We start from the raw sequence: 12776 nt of genomic DNA, 5'->3' as shown, positions 1-12776 counted from the left end.
GGGGTAATACTCGAAAGAGCTCCCGAAGGAATTCTCGGAGGAACTAGTGGAGGAATTCTCGGAGGAGCTCCAGGAGAAACTATAGTATGAACTCCTGGAGGAATTTTCAGGTAAATTCCTGAAAGAAAGCCTGAATGATTTCACGGAGGAATTACTGGTGGAGCTCCCACAGGAATTTTCAGTGGAACATCCGGAGAAACTGCCGGTAGAATACTCGGAGGAACTGCCGGCTGAGCTCCCGGAGGCAATCATGAAGGCATTCTCGGAGAAGCTGCCGATGGAACCCCTGAAGAAATTTCCGGAAGAACTACCGGAAGAATTTCCGGAGGAACTCGAGTTGGAAGCTCTGAAGAATTTCTAGATAAATTCCTGAAGAAGTCCTAAATGAATTCCTGAAAGAAAATCTGAATGAGTTCCCGGAGGTGGATCTCCCGACGGAATTTTCAGAAGAATACCAGGAGGAACTGCAAGTGAAATACCCAGATGAACTGCCGGTGGAACTCCCGGGGAAATACTCGAAAGAACTACCGAAGGAATTCTCGGGGGAACTCCTTCGGAAATTCCTGGAGCAACTCCTGGAGGAACTATAAGATGAACTCCTGGATGAATTTTCAGGTAAAGTAAGCCTGTACTACTGATGGAGTAAGCCTGAACTACTCATACCAGCGCAGTGTTAATTCACTGGGTCGGGAACGAGGGGCGGATCACTTTTAAATTTGACTGAATCCAAAATACGTATTGATAAAAATGTGTCAAAAATGTAACAATTAATCTAATGCGTTGAAAAATGCGAATAAAAGCGCAATGCATTCAAAAATGCGTTTAAATACAAAGTGCGCTAAGAAATGTTTGATGGTATAAAATACATAATGCTTTACAAATGCATTAATTCCTTGGATAATGCGTTGTTTTCAGGAATGCACGTGACAGATTTGACAGATATATACGTCATATTTTTACATTGTTGTTGACATTGACTTTAGTCATTAATTTCAAGAAAACTTGATACAATAGACGGTTTCCTCTTCCAATCGATAAAAGTCACCGAACTCTAGCTGCAGCAAGGTACTCGGCAGAACGTGGAACGTTATAGACGGAAGCAGAGACAGCAGACCCGCCTTTTTCAGGAGAAGAAACGCCGCCTGGAAGAAGCGGAGTGCGAGGAGATGGAACAGCTGTGCCGTTCTCAAGATACACGCAAGTTCTATCAGAAGCTCAACACATCCCGCAAGTTCTTCGTGCCGCGAGCCGAAATGTGCCGGGATAAGGATGGGAGCATCTTGACGGACGAACGTTTATTTATTTATTATCAGACTAAGGCCGGAGTGGCCTGTGCTGCACATAAAAGTCTTCTCCATTCATGGCTGCACTTCGCCAACCACGCAGTCGGCGGAGGGTCCGCAAATCGTCCTCCACCTGATCGATCCACCTTGTCCGCTGTGCACCTCGCCTTCTTGTTCCCGTCGGATCGTTGTCGAGAACCATTTTCACCGGATTACTGTCCGACATTCTGGCTACGTGCCCGGCCCACCGCAGTCTTCCGATTTTCGCGGTGTGAACGATGGATGGTTCCCCCAACAGCTGATGCAACTCGTGGTTCATTCGCCTCCTCCACGTACCGTCCGCCATCTGCACCCCACCATAGATGGTACGCAACACTTTCCTTTCAAAAACTCCCAGTGCGCGTTGGTCCTCCCCGAGCATCGTCCAGGTCTCGTGTCCGTAGAGAACTACCGGTCTTATAAGCGTTTTGTAGATAGTCAGTTTGGTACGGCGGCGAACTCTATTCTTACGTGACGGACGAACGTGTGGCGATCGAAAGGTGGAAGCAGCACTACGAGGAACATCTGAATGGCGCTGAGAGTACAGGCAGTGAAAGTCAAGGCAGCGGAGGAGATGACTACGTCAGTTCAGCGGACGATGGAAGCCAACCAGCCCCCACCTTGAGGGAAGTTAAGGATGCCATTCAACAGCTAAAGACCAATAAAGCAGCTGGTAAGGATGGTATCGGAGCTGAGCTCATCAAGATGGGCCCGGAAAAGCTGGCCACTTGCCTGCACAAACTGATAGTCAGAATCTGGGAAACCGAACAGCTACCGGAGGAGTGGAAGGAAGGGGTTATATGCCCCATCTACAAGAAAGGCGACAAATTGGAGTGTGAGAACTTTCGAGCGATCACCATCCTTAATGCCGCCTACAAAGTGATATCCCAGATCATCTTCCGTCGTCTGTCACCATTAGTGAATGAGTTCGTGAGAAGTTATCAAGCCGGCTTCGTTGACGGCCGCTCGACAACGGACCAGATCTTTACTGTACGGCAAATCCTTCAAAAATGCCGTGAATACCAGGTCCCAACGCACCATCTGTTCGTTGATTTCAAGGCGGCATACGACAGTATAGACCGCGTAGAGCTATGGAAAATTATGGACGAGAACAGACTGATCAAAGCAACGGTGGATGGTGTGCAAAACTGTGTGAAGATTTCGGGCGAACACTCCAGTTCGTTCGAATCGCGCCGGGGACTAACACAAGGTGATGGACTTTCGTGCCTGTTGTTCAACATTGCGCTAGAAGGTGTCATGCGGAGAGCCGGGTTTAACAGCCGGGGTACGATTTTCAACAGATCCAGTCAATTTATTTGCTTTGCGGATGACATGCACATTATCGGCCGAACATTTGCAAAGGTGGCAGAACTGTACACCCGCCTGAAACGGGAAGCAACAAAAGTTGGACTGGTGGTGAATGCGTCAAAGACAAAGTACATGCTTGTGGGTGGAACCGAGCGCGACAGGGCCCGCCTGGGAAGCAGTGTTACGATAGACGGGGATACCTTCGAGGTGGTCGAGGAATTCGTCTACCTCGGATCCTTGCTAACGGCTGACAACAACGTTAGTCGTGAAATACGAAGGCGCATCATCTGTGGAAGTCGGGCCTACTACGGGCTCCAGAAGAAACTGCGGTCGAAAAAGATTCGCCACCGCACCAAATGTGTCATGTACAAGACGCTTATAAGACCGGTTGTCCTCTACGGACATGAAACATGGACAATGCTCGAGGATGACTTGCAAGCACTCGGAGTATTCGAGAGACGGGTGCTTAGGACCGTCTTTGGTGGTGTGCAAGAAGACGGTGTGTGGCGGCGAAGAATGAACCATGAGCTCGCCCAACTCTACGGCGAACCCAGTATCCAGAAGGTAGCTAAAGCCGGAAGGGTACGATGGGCAGAACATGTTGCAAGAATGCCGGACAGCAACCCTGCAAAGATGGTGTTCGCTTCCGATCCGGCAGGTACGAGACGGCGTGGAGCGCAGCGAGCGAGATGGGCAGACCAGATGCAAAACGACTTGGCGAGCGTGGGGCGTATCCGAGGATGGAGAGATGCGGCCTCGAACCGTGCATTGTGGCGTCAAATTGTTGATTCAGTGTTATCTGTTTAGATGTTAACTAAATAAAGGAATGAATCCGGAGAACCTGGCGGTGGAATTTCCAGAGGAACTACCGGTGGAATTTCTGGTTGAACCTCAGGAGGAATTCCCGAAGGAACTCCCGGAGAAACTACCGAAGGAATTCCCTAAGGAACTACTTAAGAATTTCTGGAGGAACTCTCGGAAGAATTCCCGGAGGAACTCTTCAAAGAGCTCCCAGAGGAACTCCCGAAAAATTTCCAGATAAACTCGCAGAGGAATTTCAAGAGAAAGTCGCGAAGCAATTCCCGGAGGAAATCCAGGAGTAATTCTTGGAAGAACTCCAGGAGGAATTCTCGGAAGAGCTCTCTCAAGAATTCCAGGAGGAACTCCTCGAATAACTCCCGGAAGAGTTCGTAGAGCAACTTCCGGAGCAATTACAAGAGAAAGTCGCGAAAAAATTCCCAGAGGATTTCCCGGTGAAATTCTTTGAGGTACTTCCGGATGTACTCCATTAACAATTCTTGGAAAAACAAACAGTGGGTAATGTCTGTGACATAACCGCTAAGTGGACGTAGGACTTGACTTGACCATGCCTTTAAGATACATAATATGTCCAAATTTCTCACATCAACTATTTTGGATAAATAATCGGCGTTGCATACCATTCCTTGGCAAAATCTTCTCATCAAACCGAAACAGAAATCATATCTACCTTGAACAAGAATAATCAAAAACAATTCAGGAAGTATCTGTCCGGTCACGGAATATTAGCCTCGACAGTGGCAACCTTCCCACTGAAGGACTGCCTGAAATAAGCCACAAGTTGGCCAAGCAGGGGATGTAGGGCCTCCTAATCCGTGCGATAGCGACTGAAGGAGAACATTATTTTTAACTCTTAGAGCCTTGAAAAAGGCTGTTTGCTTCGGCTAAGTCCAAAAAGTAAGAAAACGATCTTTTCAAAAAACCGCGAATTTCTAGTGGTGGTATAAAAAAGAATGCGAGCGAATGCACTTTTCTTTTATACCTTATTTTGAATCTTCTCCGCTTCCCAATTGGTGGGCCAATCAGCCAGAGTCTTGTATCCCGCTTCTTTGTCAGCCAAAGCGTCATCATCATCAACGCGTTCGAGAAGGGCTTCTTCTTTTTTACGCTTGTTGCTCGCTGCTAGAGTCTATTTCCTAACGGGACTTTTCGCTTGATACAGGCCAATAAGCCGGGCAAGCAAGCTTAGAATTGCAGTTCAGGTGAGAAGTACGTGTTCTTTTCTGAGACAACATTGTTAGTAGTAGATGGAAGGAAAAACCCGGACATGGGATTTCGGGTGATAAGATTGAGAATTGGTAACATGGGACGATCATTCAGTCACGTTCGCTTTGTGTGCGGTCAGTATCAAACAATGTTTATCTAGATATTTCTTGATCAATGCCAAAAAATCCAACATTTGATGAAAAATCGATTGATAGTTTATTAATGTTTGAGCTGTTATCGGTGTTTTTTTAATCCAAATATCCAAATATTATGTGAGAGATTTGGACATCTTATGTTTTTTTAGGCATGGTCAAGCGAAGTCCTTCGTCCACTTCGCGGTTAAATCAGAAAAATTATCCACTGTTAGTTTTGACGCTACCGTCGTCGGGGGTGACAATGGGTCAAATGGGGGTGAGAATGGGTCACTGTTTCAACTACTTAGAATGCTTATAGAATAGATTAAATGTATCTGAGGGCAAGAAGACTAAAATATAAGAGACCTTTTTGAACGAGTTTGCTATCCGACCTCCAGGCTGCCGGTGAGAGCGTTGACCCATTCTCACCCCCCAGACCCATTGTCACCCCCGATGGCGGTATTTATGAAAATCATGCATAAAATTTTATCACTAGAATATTGGATTTGGCACCCAAGTACAATTTCTATCCCGAAGGGTATTGAAAGCATTGATATTGATCTCTATTATTGGCTCTCTGAAGAACCGTTTGTTTTTTTAAACATACATGCTGCATCATGTGGCTTTTCTTCAGCCTGTCTCGGCTCAGCACCGATGCCGGCCGGTCTCGGCTCGACTCTGCTGCTGCTGCCGGTATCTGCTTAGCATTGCTGCTTTGTCGGGTCTGTAGGGTGGACTGCTGCTGTACTGGCTAGGTTTCGGCTGATGATGGTGGCTTCGATGACTTTATTCCCTGCTAAAAGGTGTGAATGCTGTTCAATCGATGATGCGGTTGCTTCGCTTGTCCCGGTCAAAATGGAAGGAAAAAATCGCGTTGCGCTATTTTATGGCTTCTCGGCAGACCCAGCGGCTGCTCATTCGCTGGTGTCTGCACCAATCAGAACGTGGTAATGGAATGATGCAAGAATTATGCGGTACCCATATTTATAGGTTCCCTTGATCTCAATGTTTTTCATTGAAAACAGTTTCATGCCTATTGAAACAAGTTTTTCGGGTCTTATCAAGCATGGACATGAAAGGCATACTTGAAATCTGTCGATTGAGGGGCTTACCGCAGAAATTCGTCCATTGAGACGAACGCTATTAACGTTTAAAATCTTTCAACACAGCGTAACGCGGTCGATTTGAATATTTTGGAATGACACCCGGTATAGTAAAGAGAGACGTAAGTCCTACGTCAAAAATTCTGGAGGAACTTCCGAAGGAATTCCAAGAGAAAATGTCGGAGGAAAAATATCGTTGTTGCATCATCCGCCAAAACCCAAAACGGCCTTTTTTGCAGACGTCATCCATATATGGAGAAACTGGTGGAAACATGTTTTGGTGGGACAATATTTTTGAAGGAATTGCCTGAATGATGTCCTGGAGTAGTTTCCAAATGAATTTGCGAATGGAATTCTGAACGGATTCTTGAATTAAGTCATGGAGAAACTGCAGGAGGTGTTCTTGGAAAATACCTGGAGGAATTATCAGAGAAATATCTGAAGGCAGCCCAAAAATTGTTCATTAAAACAGATGAAATTATCCTTAAACAATTGAAAAATGCTCCTTAAAAAAAACTGATCATTTTTCCTTAAATTATTGAACAAATTACCTTGAAATATATAAAATGCTCCATAAACATTTGAAAAGTGTATTGTAGAAACGAAAAAAATGTACCGTAAACAATTGAAAATGCTCCTTAGAAAAACAAAGATTTGCTATTTAACTAATGATAACTGCGCAGTATATTGATTTAAGAATTATTGTGAAATAGTTGAAAAAGTACCTTGAAAGTGGCTGTCATAAAATAGAATCTTATGCACCATTGTATAGCCCCTGGAGTATGAAGCTGATTGTTTTGCTTGGTAACCCTATTCAACAGAAAAATGCTCCGAAAACTAAGGAAATGCTCCCTAAGAAGAAGAAATACTCCTTAAACCAATAAAAAATGCTCCTTAACCTGAGAAAATGCTCCTTGAACTAAAAACAGGGCTCCGTAAAAAAATGAAATGCTCCATGAACTTATACAAAATGTAATCTTAGCCTACAAGCAATTCAAAGCATTGTTAAAGAAATTGTGCATACAACTGTACATCGCATAAAAATGCTTGACGATACGAATTTCATTAAAAGCACATTGCATATAATGCTAATAGGTTTATTCATCAATTTCCCTGCATAACCACAAAAGATATCTTAGTTACAAGATAAATATTGTCGCTTCGGTTCCCTTTGTTCTGCTGTCCGAAACATGTTGGGTACCGAACTGTCAAATCGTGTATTTGTATTTTTCCTTCATTGACATTTAGCACCCTATCCTCGCCAGCAAAAGATGTTCCGCACAGCCACATTGAGGGTAACACATAACACAATACATTGAGGGTAACACCCATAAAAAATCACAAAAATCCGTAGAATCTGACAGTGGTGACCCCGTGGACGAAAATGTATGGGAAGTGCCCCTTTTGACCAATTCCCCTATAGGCAGGCGCAGCGCAGGTTCGCAATTGCTTGAGTCCACCAGTTATAATGTGTCCCGGATCAGCTTCCTGGGAGAGTGAGATGGCTTAAGCGCCACTCCAAAGGAGACCATCCACCTGATTTACAAGCTTGCCCGGCTTTGAGACCTTCCGGAGGGGAGGATCAAGGTTACCCTGATTGCGGGAAGGAAGCTGACTTTCCGGCTGTAGAACGGCCACCGTACTTCACGAGAACGAGTAAGATACCCCCACTTCAATTCGAATTCAGTATGACCAACTTTGAGATCGAGTGAAGAAATTAACTCTAGAGCGGATTTATCATCACCGGGCCAATTTCAATATTTCCACATCATCACAATACGCATCAAAATAGGGAGTTGTTTACTGGGCTGATAGTTTCCCTTAAACTAATAAACTTACCGAACTCGAAGTAACATGAGACTCAAAAGGACATTAGATAAATATTCATGCAGTAGTAAACCTCTAACTTTCTTCAGTGTTGAAATTCAAATTTATTCTCATGAGAAACACATTTGTACCGTTCGCTCTACCATAAAGCTCTACCACAAAGCTCAGTTTCGTACCATAATTTCATTTATTCTCTCTTTCGCTAGGCCTAGTCTATCTTCCCTTTCTCTCTCCTCTACCTTTCCACATTGCGTGGGTCTACTTTCTACATGTGCGTGATTATGCCGTCTGCTTCTCTCTCTTTCTCTCCGTCGAGGGCGATCTCGGCAACAGCAGTAGCTGATCTCCTACCAAGCGCGCGTGCAAATAGCCGGGCTACAGACTATTGTATTTCATCCCGCTCATTGACAATGGGATGTTTTCGATTTTGGTGTGCCTTTTACGGTCACATGGCCATGGACAACGACACAACAAAAAGCATGCAAATATAGTACTCACGACCTAGGATTTACGATGAGCATGGACGGGAGGGCGGCGACGGAAAACGATCACGGCCGTGATGTGATGTCAGCATATGGATTCTCCTCCCTCGCTGATTCGTAGACTTCCGCTAAGCGTGGTGCATACGCTTCGGTGGTCCGTTGGCGCGCAAGACGATAATGCCGCTAGTAAGTCTCGCCGTCGGGACGCTGATGTAGGGCCGCACCGGCCGTGCGCGCGATGACGTCGGCAGATGTTAAGCGACCGGTGATGATGCGTACGATGACGTCGATGGATTCTACACGGACCAAAGCTTTCTTCTCGTCGACGTGGACCGCGACGATCGAACTACGGTTGGTTTGCCTGCCTAAGGCGCGGGAACTTACGGACGCCGCCTTCTTCCTGGCCGGAAACCCCGGGAAAACTTTGCAGCCGATAGGTGGGGTCTAAGAGCGGTCGTAACGAAAGGTGTGATGTGTCGGCAATAAACCGATGCTGCTACGAATCTGGATTGTTAAATGAAACACCACGCACAATGTTTCCATTATATATTATAATTCAACAAATCTTCGGTGTTCTCTTTACCTTCTAATCTTCGTTTCTACTCGCACTAGTCGCCTACCAGAATTTAATTGCGCTTTATGCTATTGCGCTTCACTACAGAGAAAGGGAAATGAAATTTAGCTAACTACTTTTAAAGAATCATGTCACTAAACACCTTTTTCAACACACCACGGCGCGGTTCACTAAATAAGACCACTCCAGCCTCTTCCACGTATCGTCACAAAGTGAACGATTTGAATCTTGGAATGTCCTCAGATACCGCGTATTATGGTATTGTCCTCGAAATTCGCGAATTCAGACGAAGTCCAATTTGCGAACCGAATCTCAAATTCGATTGTACCCAACCCTTTGAAATAGTGGCATTTCATTCCGAAAGCCGATTCTAGCCAGAAAGCAAGCCTCCTCTCCGAGAAAGGTAGAATGCCGATGTAAGGAAAGGTCAACGTATTCCTTTTGTTTGACCCGCAGGTCGTTGGGCGCTAATTGATATGCCCAAGGAGTAGCATCATGACGCGATAAGAATATATCGCCATGTGCTTTGGCGCTTGTAGCTGAACGTGTTGGGAACTCGAAGTATATATTTTTAGCGTGGGTAACTCATATGTTCATTTTGTGCGAGATGTTTTAGCGGTGATTTATTCTAAGATTTATTGTGAAAAACGATCAAACCAGTTATATAAAGAACTAAACTACACATGATAATTACTTTAATCAATATTTCAACGAATATATACAAATTACAAAAGCGTACTTGCTACACAGTAAGCCGGTGGCCTCCCGTTCCTACACACCAAAAAATTATTAATATTACAGGTGACGTATTTCAATAAAATGACACAAAACCATTAACTAAATCGTATATTTTCCATTGTCAGGTGAAATAGAATTACATGTTAGGGAACCTAAACATATCACCGGTGCAACGCACTTAACGCATACAAGCAGTCGATGACTTGATGGAGTGAAATACTTGTTCAGTGCAAATCGTGGAACCTATTTTACTTCGATTACCCGTCGTTCAAGAAACGAAGATAGCTGAGTGGTAACATGTTGGGCTCTCACTCAGCGGGTGTATGTTCAATTCTCGTTCCAATTTATTTATTTTTTTTGTCAATAAAGTTGTGATGTAAAATTAAAATATCAAAAGTGACGCTCGTATATGTCAGCGTCACAGCACCTAAAATTACATGAATATTTTTGGGTGTGTAGGTACTTTTGGTACCGACATTAGCCAAGTCCACATCCAACATGGCCAGTAATTCCAGCCGGATCTACCCCCGTTGATTCGTGGATCGGCCTCTCCATTCCACGGCCCAAGTGTTGAAGTACTTCATTATTTTCTTTGTAGCCGCAAGATGTTGCAAATAGGCTCCACCTCTTGCGCTTTTTGTGTCACAAAGGAGTTCCAAATACGACGCGTTGTACATAAGTAAGACCTTTAGTAAGTCACACCTCAATTGTTGTTACTCACTGAGAAACAAAAGGTGTTGCTTGGGGTCCCCCGCTATCACCACCGGCCTACGCCCCATCAAGTTACCCGTCAAACAATCTAGCATACGACTGAACTGCTCGATCGACCATCGAGGAGGTGCATAGCAGCTGCAGAAGAAGATCCCGTTGACTTTGGCAGACAGACATCAACTCTTGGACTGGGTATTTCCCCGTTGTCCATATCGCCGCCATTTTAGACCCATCGGTGACCCAATTACCGTTCCTGGGGGGTACCCGGTAAGGATCTGCTATGATGGCGATATCCATTCAACAACTGTCTGACACAGCAGTTGCTGGGCTGCATCACAGTGGTTAAGGTTTAGCTGCGTTACCTGCACTGTGATTTTGCAGCACGCTTAAACGCCGGGCACTTCGAACCCCCCATGGGGTGCTTGCTGTTCGCAGCTTTGCTGGAACAAATCAAACAATTGGGAGGGTTCGTGCAGCATTGTGCCTTATGTCCCTCCAATCCGCATCGTCGGCAGAGCTTGCTTCTGTCAGGACCTCTGCAGTCCCATTCCAGGAACGGTTCCAGGCACTTGAAGCAAACTTCGGGTTACTCGTATATGCCCACAGGGCAAACCGACCATCCCACCTTGACGCTCCCTAACTTGGCTACCTTGGAGGCGTCCGCTGCAGATAGCCGAACCAATGCTACCTGTGTCCCTGTCGGGCCTTTCCGTAGCCGAACGGCTCCACTTCACACTGTCGCCGCAGTGCCGTGACGAGCTCTTCGACTTCGGTGATCTCGTCCAGTTCTTTAACCCTTAGATTCACCTCCGTCGTGAGTGCTAGGACTAGGACTTCCTAGGACTTCCTCCACCAACTTCTTGTAGGCGGCGCCCTTTTGCGAGACGCCCCGCTTCAGTTCGAGGATCATCTCGCCCGTCCGAGTGCGTCTTATTCGACGTACGTCGGCGCCGAGTTCACCGAGCTTGACGTTGCTTCCATCGCCTTCGTCCGAGTACTTAGCCTCGTCCGTCTTGATGACTAGGGCATCGCCCCTGGAGCGATTGGCGCCTACCCTAGACTTATTGCTACCCTCATTCGCCTGGGGCTTTTTTTGGACCATGACGTCTTCGGTTGTTCTTGACCAGGGTCCAGGAGGCGCCATCCCCCTCTATTTCCCTAGTCTGGGGCGGCTGAGAGCTCTCAGCCTGCCGTAACCCTCATCCCCTGGAGACTGTCTCATTGTACGTGATTGGTTGGTTTACCTATATCTAAACTTTCTATTAATTTATCAGTTATAAATATTAAAACCCTGATTAATCCACCTTGCGGTGATGATGCCTTTCTCGCTTGTTCAAAATAGTTGATAAACATATATGAAAAGTCTAAAATAACAATTGGTGAATAAGACTTATTTTTCACATTTATTTATACCAGATGAACCGGCCTAGGGTCGAAGATCTCGTAAATAAAGATAGATTGAATTGAAAATTCACATTTGTTATAATTGCTGCCGGATGCAATTTGTTGCAAGCAAATCGGATGAGGTTAAGTGCCCGGAAAATGTGATGAGGTTGTGCAATTGCACAAATCGAGTTTCAGGCATAGTATAAAAATTTGTATTTTGGCCATAACTTTTGAGCCCATAGTGAGTTCGGGATGATTTTTAATTTGAAACAATGGGACAGGATTCGCCGTTTAAATAATCGGTTCAGGATAAGATTTCGAAAAATGAGTTAGATTTGTTTGCACACATGCACATACACATACTTCTTCTGAAAAAGTTCGTATCGTTTGCTTTGAATACGAGAAAAGCAAAAAAAACGGGGGGGGGGGGAAACAAATGTTTCCATTTGTCAAACTTTCGAGTGCTTTCCTATTAAACTATTAAATCCAAGAGCCTCATACGCCTGTCACTGGCGAACAAAGCTCGTGTACTCTGCATCGAAGCTTAGAACCGGTGTTAGGGCGCAATTGTTAATGCGAACATTTTTATATTCGATTAGTTACTGTAAATAAATTCTTTTTCGTGTCCAAGTCAGGTATCTCAAGCATCCCACATCGTTATATTGCTGCATGATAAAATATCGAAAACAAAAGTATGCATAAAAATTGCCTCGCCATAACAAAAAGGTGGTAGAGAATTAACACTGTTGTTTATAGTTTAGAACCAAATCCAGATGTCGCACATGTTGGGGTAGGGAATCAGTGCTCCGCCTTCTCCCCCTGATTAAATCAAAAGATGTTTTAGTTACAAGATAAAGTTTGTCGCTGTCGTCGCTGTCCGGAACATCTTTTGCCGGCGATTATAGGGGAGCTAAATGTCAAAGAAGGAAAATCTATACGATTTGACAGCTTGATACCCAACATATTCCGGACAGCAGAACAAAGGGAACCGAAGCGACAATCTTTATCTAGTAACTAAAATATCTTTTATTAAATCGAAAACAAAAACCGAAAACGTGTACATGTGTGAACCGGTCTGCAAAAATTCACTCGATGTTCGTTCAAAGTCGGGTCAATCTTAAAAAACAGCACTTATTCGATTTTTGTTTTGAATTTTTTTAAATATT

At 44.8% G+C, this 12776-nt stretch overlaps 2 protein-coding genes and 1 long non-coding RNA gene across 3 annotated transcripts in view; 1 reads left to right on the top strand and 2 right to left on the bottom strand.

Annotated features, from left to right (window-relative positions):
• Nucleotides 1–12776, top strand: part of LOC134205855 (uncharacterized) — a 29839-nt gene that overhangs the window by 2267 nt on the left and 14796 nt on the right. The gene's annotated exons all lie outside the window — the stretch shown is intronic.
• Nucleotides 1–12776, bottom strand: part of LOC134205856 (proton channel OtopLc) — a 171233-nt gene that overhangs the window by 149641 nt on the left and 8816 nt on the right. The window lies entirely within an intron of this gene.
• Nucleotides 8615–8972, bottom strand: LOC134211674 (uncharacterized). The gene is made up of 3 exons (XR_009979066.1): nucleotides 8918–8972; nucleotides 8785–8856; nucleotides 8615–8705 (listed from the first exon to the last, which is right to left on the bottom strand). It is a non-coding gene; the product is annotated as an uncharacterized LOC134211674 (long non-coding RNA).

This window comes from Armigeres subalbatus, chromosome 1, assembly GCF_024139115.2.
Source record: "Armigeres subalbatus isolate Guangzhou_Male chromosome 1, GZ_Asu_2, whole genome shotgun sequence".
NCBI classification, from domain to species: Eukaryota; Metazoa; Arthropoda; class Insecta; order Diptera; family Culicidae; genus Armigeres; species Armigeres subalbatus.
The sequence above is the reverse complement of the archived record's forward strand: the minus strand, read 5'-3'. Positions and strand labels throughout refer to the sequence as shown.